Source organism: Polyergus mexicanus, unplaced genomic scaffold (assembly GCF_030449975.1).
Source record: "Polyergus mexicanus isolate NDT 795.1 unplaced genomic scaffold, iyPolMexi1.0 SCAF_5, whole genome shotgun sequence".
NCBI classification, from domain to species: Eukaryota; Metazoa; Arthropoda; class Insecta; order Hymenoptera; family Formicidae; genus Polyergus; species Polyergus mexicanus.
The window spans coordinates 3528163-3538698 of NW_027223325.1; the positions used below are offsets into that span (position 1 = coordinate 3528163).

Here is a 10536-nt window from a genome sequence, read left to right on the forward strand (position 1 = left end):
AGAGGTGGTAGACCCATACATTGCGAGCAACTCAGACGCAGCCGCGCCTCCGCCTTTCTCAACCCCCTGGCAACCCCTATCGCCCCGATACCGTTTATTTCTCCTACCGCCCCTTGTGTATTCGAACTTTTCACTTCCCTTTTCATCTGTATTATAGTTCTTTTCGTTACGATCATCGATCATTGAATGTAAATAATGAAATTTATTTTTCATCAACAACATCTTTTCTCTATACTACAATATATATTATCAACTATATGTATAATTTAATTTTTATATCTTTGGCGCGGTAATATTTTTTAATGATATTTTATTAATATTAACATCAAAATATTACTGAAATATTATTATAAAATATATTAAAATTATATAGAAGAGACAAAAATTAAATTAAAATTAGATAAAGTGAAAGAAAACATAAAAGTATATATAGAAAAGATGGCCGACGAAAAATAAACGTAACATTATCCTCCGCGGTCAGGTATGAAGAAACTCGTTTCTACCCATCGAATAGGTCTTAATTAAGATCAGGTAGATTCTGGAACGCGCGCGCGCGCGCGCATACCTCCTATTTATCATTCCCAATTAAGCTTTAATCTGATATGATAAATAATACCGTTATGAGGCGACAGTCTTTGATTTATTTAACCGATGAGCTTGAGATTGTGCGCGTATTGTATAATTATCAAGAATCAATAAGCTTTCAATGTATGAGGAATGTAGTGCTCCGTTATAAAAAAAAATTACATTTCGGTGATACATTCTTCACGCTGCGCGTTTAAACTTTCCTCTTCACTTCAAGCGCAATAAGGCATCCCCGAGGAAAAACGACGAATTCATGCACGAATAAGCATCGTGCTCGCAATAAACGCACGACTGCAATTAATCCGGCGAAGGTCGTTGGTACGGCTAGCAAGAATGCAAGGAACTAGTGCACTAATTAGGAGTTACCACCATTTGTTCTTTTATTTAATCAGTGCCGTGGGTGGTGAGCGTCAGTTGGGTGGATGCTGCAGAGTAGATGGTGGAACAAGAAGGGGCGAGAAAGAGAGGGACGGCGGGGAGGGAAGAGGTTTCTCGCGTTGCGGTGGCAGACTATTACGGGACTCCCACATAAATTGGATTGTCGCTCGCTCCAAATGTATGTAGCGATAAATCCAGCCGGCGAAAATAATGGCGACTCATTTTGTAAATGGCGTAAAACTTAAAATTGTGCCGTCTCGACGATGCGTTTTATGGACGCGATGACAGCACCGCTATTACGATTGGTATCGCATCTAACAGCTATTGATCAATATATATATATATATATATATATATATATATATGTGTGTATATATATAGCCTTAAAGATAAGATAAACAAAAAGATATCTTCTATCAGTTGAGACTTTATTCTCTACATAAAAATTTTGTATTATTTTGCGGTTTAATATCCATTAAATCGATAAGCTAATAATAAATATATATTAGACATATTTTAGAAATTATTAAAAAAGAGCATTACTATTCTTTTCAAAATTTTATTTCGGTATTTTATCTATTTATTTATATTAATATATATACTTTATACAGTTAATATAATTTAATCGATATTATATATTAATATAACTGATAGAATTTAATATTTTTGAATATTTTCTTAATTTTTTAATCCATACAAGAGAGACAATGTATAATTTAAGAATTCATTTACTACAGTGCAATTGACTTATCAATCTGTCTACCTTTGAAGCTCGTAACTGTGGCATCGGCCATCTACCAGTGACAAGAACCGAACCTAGGACTACCCTTATAGTCGACTTCATTGAACGCGGCGCTCGTTTATCTCCGAGCGTGTATATCATCCCCTCCTCTCGACTCGCCAATGTGCCAACCCTGTTTTCGGTTTCGCCTTCTTTACCCCCCACTAGATCCGACGCACACGTTCAATGGTTCAATAGGGAGGAAATGTAAACCTAAATACTTTGTCTTCATTCACAATGTTCAACGTTGACTCTCATTCTTTTCGTTCGTATCGTTGTCGAGAATTTTTACTTAAAACTCGACGATCTTATTTTCTGCATTCTACATTAATTTATCTACATATTTAAAAAGTAACACAAATGTACTTTTCTACATATGTAGACAATCTATACTTGTCTGTCGTGTTTTCGTCGCAAGTTGAGAGAAGTGAGTGAAGAAAAGAATGCTAAAATCGATAGCGCGATAAGATTCATCACGGGCGTAAGAAGCTGAATTCTCGGGGTGCCATCTCAAACACATAGGGAATCTAATTTTCAAATACCAAGGGGTACCTTCCAGATCTAAAAAGAGACACGTGCGCATTCTCCCGCGTATTATTTATAATATATACGCAGATGAAATTGATGTCCCCTTCTTCTTCGAGCATGTCAGGCACGCACTTTCAAGTCGTGCATATACACTTCGCGAGCTATGCTTATTATTTCCTTTCCTCTAAATGGGAGGAAATTTTCATATGCGAAACGTGTCGACGGGCAGACAATATCAAAGTGTCAGTGCGTATGAAATGCGTAAGAGATATGTAGTAAATAATCTCTGTTAAAAGAATTAGTAAGAGAAATGGCATTCTATCATTAAACGTTACATTTATAAAAAAAGTATTTTTTAAATGATATATTTAATGTTTTTCATTTACGATTCAAAATTAATCATTTAATATTTTATCAATATATTAATAAAGATAAAAATAGGCGTTGAATGTATATTTTTTTTAAACGCATTCGCGAAAATTTAGAATTAACAGATAATAAAGTCGCGTATATTTGGGCACGTAAAGTGGCGGGATAAACCAATAGAAGGCCAATGATTGGAGTAAAGCTGCGCCAACTGGCGCTTTCAAGCGGATCTCGTTTCACGCCTCGATTCTGTCACGAAGCGAGCAAGGAGTTTCGGTACCACATTCTCGCCGAAGGGATAACTAGAAAACTTCTTTTCCGCCTCAACTGCCTCCTCTCATCCGACACACACACATACCTAACTCAGTGCTACCTTCTTCTTCTTAACAACATCCACGCCCTGCGCACCCGCGACCCTGCCTTCTTTATACCCTCCTCCCTCTTTTTTATCCTTTGTAACAGTTGTGCACTCGTAGAGTATCTTCGTGCTGCAGGGACGTGTTCACCCAAATGCGCTGTTAAAATTTTGGACACAATCTTACCATTTGTCTTGTGGGACCTGAGAATAAATCTTTGGCGGCTCAGGCGGGCTGAGAAAAACGCCTCACTCTACGTTACTCACGTGAGCTGGTAAATATATATATATATATATATATATATATATATATATATATATATATAAGCGCGTGTGTTGTATGAACGTGTATGTACATATATATGTGTGCAACGATACCCTCAGGGTTTCCACCTTCTTATTCTTCTTTTTCTTCATTTTGCCACCCTTACGGATACTAGCAGGCACGCCGAACAACCCCTGGAGCCTTACCGACCGATGTTCCATCAATAAATCATAATATTCGTATTAACATTCTTCGCACTTCTTTCGTGCTACGATGTCCTACCCCCTCCTTCTTCCCTTTCCCGTCACCAGAATGGATAACTTGTATGACGCATTGAAACAGCGAAAAATTTCCGATAGAATAAAGGGGGCAATTTATATCGCGTTAGTGCACATATGATAAGAATAATTATTTTGAATAATTATAGAGAGAGATTGTAAATATTTGCAAAAAAATTTTCTAATTAAAAACATTAAAATTTTTCTAAATAATTAATGGTAGCATGATAACTCCTTCGCAAACTACATCTTTTCAAAAAATCAGAAGATATTTGGCATATGATATGTTAGAATTCACACCGTGTAGTTCAGCTTTTGCTACGATCAATGCACTGCCTGCGTGAAACGGAAGAGAAATGAATGACAATGATATCGTATATCAAGTACCGACAGTGGGGCGTGGAGATGCGATGAGGAACGAAATTCACGCTTGTATGCATGTGAATTTATGAACGCGAGGCATTATTAGAGTTTGTTCGCCGCCTCTAAAAGTGCAATCATAACCGCGATATATTCTCCTACAATATATTCTCTTACTATATATATATATATATATATAAAATTAATATATACATTAATATATTGTTGTAATATAAAGTTTATGAAAAAGAATAATTTTATTCAATAATGTAACTAAAAGTGATAAATGTGTAAAATGCTTAAATGAGACAAATGTTTTCCTTTCTCTTTAAATTAAATGGGATTATATCATTTCTCTTGTATTGATATGTTTTCTTATTCGCCATAAAATGAACAGCATGATATATCCGACAAAGGAATACCGAAGGCGGATGCATGCACATTTTAGAGTACTACTTCATATAACGATAACTCAGAAACGCGACGTCGTCGTTCGCCGCGTACGCTTTGCCCTATCCGTGAAGAGCTCCGGCGTAAAATATGTGTCTGGTGTCTTATTCTTCACCCGGTCGGTTTCTCTCGAAGGCAACAAGAGAATCGAGAAATGGAAGGAAATAAGATAAGGAGGAAAGAGAAAGCATTCGGGAAGGTTTGAACGAGGATGGTCTTTCCACAATTCTTCCGAATCCTCATCACTGCCTCTCCGTTGCCTTCCGCTACGCCGTTGCCTACATTCACCATTTCCACAATTCTGCACAAAGTTATTATTATTGTGGTCCCGTGGATGGTCGCGGAATACGCTGGCTGTCACATTAGCGGTTCAGGGAAGGATATCATACCGGACGCTTCTGATAATCGCGAAACATCGTCATGCTGGCGACTGTACCCGCACAATTTTTTATCCTCTTCTTATTAATTCTTTTTTTCCTTATTTTAATACTTGAAGAATTGTCTCCATAATCATGATTCTTTTTACGACACCAATCGCCGCGGTGGTTGCCTCGCATTAAAATATTTGTAGTAATGAAAAAACATTATATAGAGTAGGCATAGATCTTCTATAAAGCTCAATGACACGAGTCAATTCTTCATCATGATGGAAGGGAGATTACTTCGCACTGGTTGCTTTAGGAGAAGGGCGGAACGTGTTCTTGCATACATTTAAAATATTCTAGTTGAGAACCTCCTCTCATAAACTTCCTCATGGCTGTATGTACTTAATACCTGTGAAAGTGTGTAAAGAAGTAATGTATGCGGTGCTGGTAATGCACTTAGGAAGATAAGAGTTTCCCACTTATCCAAGGACATTACTGGATCTAAAAAATCAACAGAGGTTGCAGAAGAATCTGAATTTAGCGAGAAAATTATTATCACTGCAGGTTACTATATAGGTATACTAAAAGCGATAGTCTCAGCTATTAGCACTTTCTCATCATTAATGAACCGAATGATGAAAGAAATCTGTAATATTAATTATATAATCGATGGATAATCAACAATAGTAAATGCATGTTTGAGTAAATAATCCATTATATTAATATTATATATATATGTACGATTTACTCTGTCGATCTTTCTTAGATTCAGTGAAGATTATTAATATCTTCGCATCTCTCGCTTTCCACAAATTGCCAACCCCGATCAAATTAACGCAGAGTTAGTTTTACATAACGCCATCCCTGATATCAAGAGACGGGGGTCGAGCCTTTCCCCTAAAAGAAATGTGCATTAAATCACCGGTACTTCGTCCGTTGCTCTCCTCCTTTGTCCTCAGTCGATCTTAGAAGCAGCAAACCGTGGCAGGTTCTACTTATCTCGAGAAGAGGAAAAGGGAGAGAGCGCTATCCTTTTTTTTTTATCTAGTTACGAAGATGCGAAGGCGCGTCGCGAACCGACCGAGGGAGACTTTCTGCCGGTGGTACAAGGAGGTAGAGGTTGCCCGAGGGGGATGGCACGGGATTGGGTGGGAAGGAAGGCTGGGGGGGGGGGAGGGTTGAAAGCAAGGGTGTTATCTGGGTGGCGGAGAGGACCAAGTACCAACATAAATATTAGGCTCCTCGTTAATGCCTCTGGTAGCTACTGGCGTTACGTTTCGCAGTAAGTAAATTATGCGATATGAAATTATTAGCGCCATTAAAGAAATTTATACTTTTTCGGTGCCACTCCACTCGGCCACCTATATCTAGCCGAAGGACTCCAAAGGAGACGAAAGGAACGGTGACGATTTTTCCTGACTTTATCTGCCTGCCGATGCTCGTTTCCCTGCCTTCTTGCCCGTTCTGGAATATTGCAACGATATCAGCTCGCCCATCCCATTTTTGCCGCGTCCCTATTTTTCGTTTTTCTCGTGCCTACCATCCCCTACCTGCCTGATATATTGCTTAATGTTTTTGCAAGAGCCAATTCCTATTTTTATTCTCCGCTGTTATAAGCAGCGATATTTTGATTGTCAGATATATATCTCCATTGTTTGTCTGATATTATAAAACATTTTTACTTGAAACGACAAATCTATGTTATCGTATAACGATAATTCGCGATCCTCGTATGGGTAAATCAATTTTCCTTTGAGAAAACACTGAAATATTTACTACAGCTTCGAATTTTGCTGAATTCCTTTTTAATTTTATATTTGTTCGTTTGTTGCATCAACGATGCTTAATGTTTTTTCATAAATTTTGTACATTTAAATTCAAAATATCCGAATAACACGAGTTTTGCGCTTTTATATGACGAAATGTGAACTTTGGATACTGTTCTCGAATTCCATCGTATCTCGCGAAGAAATCGTGCGATTATGAAATATTTCCGACGGGCCAATCGCGTTGCGCAACGCTGCTATGAATTTTGAGGCGGACTGTAGGCTACATTCTTGTGCCGCGAGCAAATAAAACGAGCCGACGAAGACAACATTATTACGGAACGCTGCCAGCCATTGCTCATACCTTGCTTCCTTACGTATTTCCAACTATATACGTATACAAGGGCGCGTGAACGCACACGCTCAACGACATACATGCATATATTCGCGTACATATTTGCTTATGCATACACAGTTGGCGATACAAGCGCGAACGCCTGACTCTGAATTCGTTCTACACCTCTACAATATCGACAATAATTGAGTCTGCCTTCTAAGAGCGAAGTTGGCCCGTTAATTAGAAACTACATTCTCGTGTTTCCGTCACATCCATCACCCATCCTCACACTGGAAAGATATACTTGCAACGATATAATTCTGGATAAAGAGAAATTCTTATCCTACGCGATAAATTAAGCAGGGCAATTGGTAAGATCTTCTTGCTCACACGTGTCGTGACAAATATATAACTATGAAAAGAAAGCAATATAGTTGATGCAACGATTATAAAAATAATTTTAATATATTTTCTTTTTAAATCAGCGTAAGAATGTGAACTGTTTGCTTTGAAACAATCGAGAAGGTTAGCTGCATCTCTCTTGCGTGATAAATATTAAAGAGACCGTAAAATATTTAAATCAAATATATATAATATTATATAATATTTTTACTTTAAAAAAATATTTTAAAAAGATATATAAGATAAATTATAAAGTTAATTTTCGATCACAGTCTGATGAGTTACAACGAATGTCGTTGTCATTAGATTGTACAGATCTTAAAGCCAAAGTGCCACCGTGGCCGAAGCCACCGTGTTAAAATATATGACTACGTTCAGTAGAAAAGAGAATAAGGGACTAAAATGGTGAAGAGCGCTACAATAGAGTTGGCACGCTCTGTGGCCATAGAATCATGGCTGTCTATTCAATGAGCTCGAAAATAGCCTTCTTCTACAGATATCTCGTGGGATTTCACGAAATGGCATATTTTATGGGAGTGCAGGACCTACTGTACTTCTAATATCTCGTATCTGCATTGTCAAGCGTTAATTCTATAATAGTATACACACACACAGAGAGAGAGAGAGAGAGAGAGAGAGAGAGAGAGAGAGAGAGAGAGAGAGATGTTTCCAATCTGATATATCAAATGGCAGATCAAATTATTAATAATATTTAGCAAGTATAATTTTCATTCTTTAATTTTGTAAGCTATATAAATCTATGAAAAAACTTAAAACAAAGTTTAATTATATTAATATATTGCAGATTAGTTCGTTAAAACATCTATATTTAATATAATATTTGATATTATATTATTTAATCTAATATTTAACATCACTCTCTGTCACTCTACTTTCCAAAATTTTTGTCGAAGATCAAACTAACTTAGACACAAATATGACTAGAGATCCTTTTATATATCTAAGATTTGTACTAAATATAAAAAAAAGAAATAAGAAACGCACAGGTAAAAGACTGTGTACGACCGCGTAAGTTGAAGATCGTGGAAGCTGTGGGAGGTGGAAGCAACGGTGGTAAAAGGGTCGTCCGAGAGGTCACTATCGAAGGAGTCGTAAGAGGGCGAGGAAAGCGGGTAGAGAGTAAGGAGGAAACACAGAAGGGATAGAGGGGCAGGGGTGCCCAAGAGGAGTAAGCGGAGAAAGGGGCAAGAGGTTGCCCTCCATGAATCACGACACGGAGACTGATTTAGAGGCCCAGAAGTTGCCGCTATAGGTACTAGCAGCCGCCTGTAACCTCCAGGTGAACTTGCTGTAGAGAGAGTGTATCCTAATGGATCTCATACGTGAAAATCTCGAATGAAGCTAACGACGTTATTCTAAAATTTTTAACGCACGTATTGTATTATTATACAGAATAACCGATCTGTATGGATTAATAATTCATGTGACAACGGCGTAATGGCTTTTTTATATTTTATATTTTTTTTTTTATATTTACGAACGATATATATAACGGTGTTTTAAGATTTAATTTCTTGTTAAATCGTTAGAATGTATTGTCGAATCTTTTATCGATTTTCCAGTTTAACGCCTTTTCCTGTTTTTTGTACAAGGCGCGTATATGTATATATGTATATGTATACATTTCGTCGATTAACTATAAAGACGTTATGTATCGATAAAATTGCAGTATAGTACGAGAGATATATAATACGAAATTATTATTAAACTACATTTGAATTATTAAAATAATTTAAATTTTCCTATATGCCGACAATCGTCGGAAAAGAACCTTAATACTTCAGTTCTGTTTTGATACACGCCTTGAGATTAAGATACAAAATAATTTAACACACTCACCGATGCGATGATACGCAACAGCGGAGTTGTAGTACAAACGTTGATCTGTAAAATACAACAAATATATACCAATTATAAAGCAATGTTCTTAATATAATAACTATTTCAAAAAATAATAATTATTATATAACTCAATTTTTGTGCATTCAATTTTTAAACAGATATTTAATAAAAAAAGTTACGTATTTTATAAGATAAAGATATGTTTTAAATATATAAATTTTTATAAAAGATATAATATAATAAAAATTAATTTCTATATAAATAATCTACACAATTATAAAGATTAAACTTATATTAATGTTAAAACACAATATTATATATATATATATATATAAATTATAGTAAATATTTTATAAGTATTCTGAAATAAAATGTAAGATATTTTATGTGCATTATATTGCACAATAATATTAAATAAATCAAATGGAGGTAAAGGAGCAATTAATTTTATAGATAGTGTAAACGATATAAATTAAATAAGTTATAAATTACTTACCCCAGGGTTGCTCCGCCGTCGCCTTCTTGGGCCTCCTCCTCCTTTCTTCTTCATCCTTTGCTGCTCGTTTATGGCACTCACAACAGTCGCGAAAATACGGTTAATTACGATCGCGTGCGCGTATTAATCAGCAAATTACGACGATCGCGCGACACTTTGCACGGCACTCCCGATGCGCACTTTGTTGCACTCACACGCGATACGCATTTTGGTATATTGCGATGCGAGAATAACGCGAAAATTACAATTAAGTCGACCATTGTACGACCGATCTCATCGTAGGCGTATAATATTATACTTAGACTGCGCATTCGGCCGAAAGGTCGTCAAATATTAGACAGAGATAGCATGTTTTGTGTTGTTATGTCTTGTACCACATATTTTCATCCCCTCTACTTTCCTATTTTCCCACTCAACGAAGGTTTGTTTACCCCACCTCGCGTCGTTGGAAAAAGAGGTTGGTGATCATACGGCATACAGCAGCTATTTACTTCTATTTCCCGACGTGTTCTGACTACACGAGACGTTGAAACCGCGCGGTCTAATAATAAATATTATACATCTATAAATTTCATACGCACAATGCTATTTCTATGTTAACGAGTAATAAGATTTTTAGATTAGTATCTTATATTATTGTAACACATATATATAAGTGTAAACAAATATATACGAATTAAAATTGGAGACGAATATTCATCGAGCGTAATATTCGCAAATGTATCATTGTTTTGCCGATTATTCGCGCGATAGATTGCTATCAAGTAAATCAAATGCGTATGAAATATTCGTTTTAACAAATCACCGATATGTACGTCATGTATAGACATTGAATTTTTTGCTGCGCGATTGATCGATATGGAAATTTATAATTAATTACGCATATACTAATTAAACGTGTCACGATGACGATTCCTTCTGTATCCGTGATATTTCGTCAATGATTGAAAAATCCGCGAAT

The 10536-nt window shown here is 36.3% G+C and overlaps 1 protein-coding gene across 1 annotated transcript in view; it reads right to left on the minus strand.

Moving 5' to 3' along the window:
* Window positions 1-9816, minus strand: part of Antp (homeobox protein H90) — a 120133-nt gene extending 110317 nt beyond the window's left edge. The window contains exons 1-2 of the mRNA XM_070296290.1: window positions 9576-9816; window positions 9077-9121 (exon numbers count right to left, since the gene is read on the minus strand). The gene's annotated coding sequence lies outside the window, so the exon portion shown is untranslated. The remainder of the gene's footprint in view (window positions 1-9076; window positions 9122-9575) is intronic.
* Window positions 9817-10536: the final 720 nt, after the last annotated feature.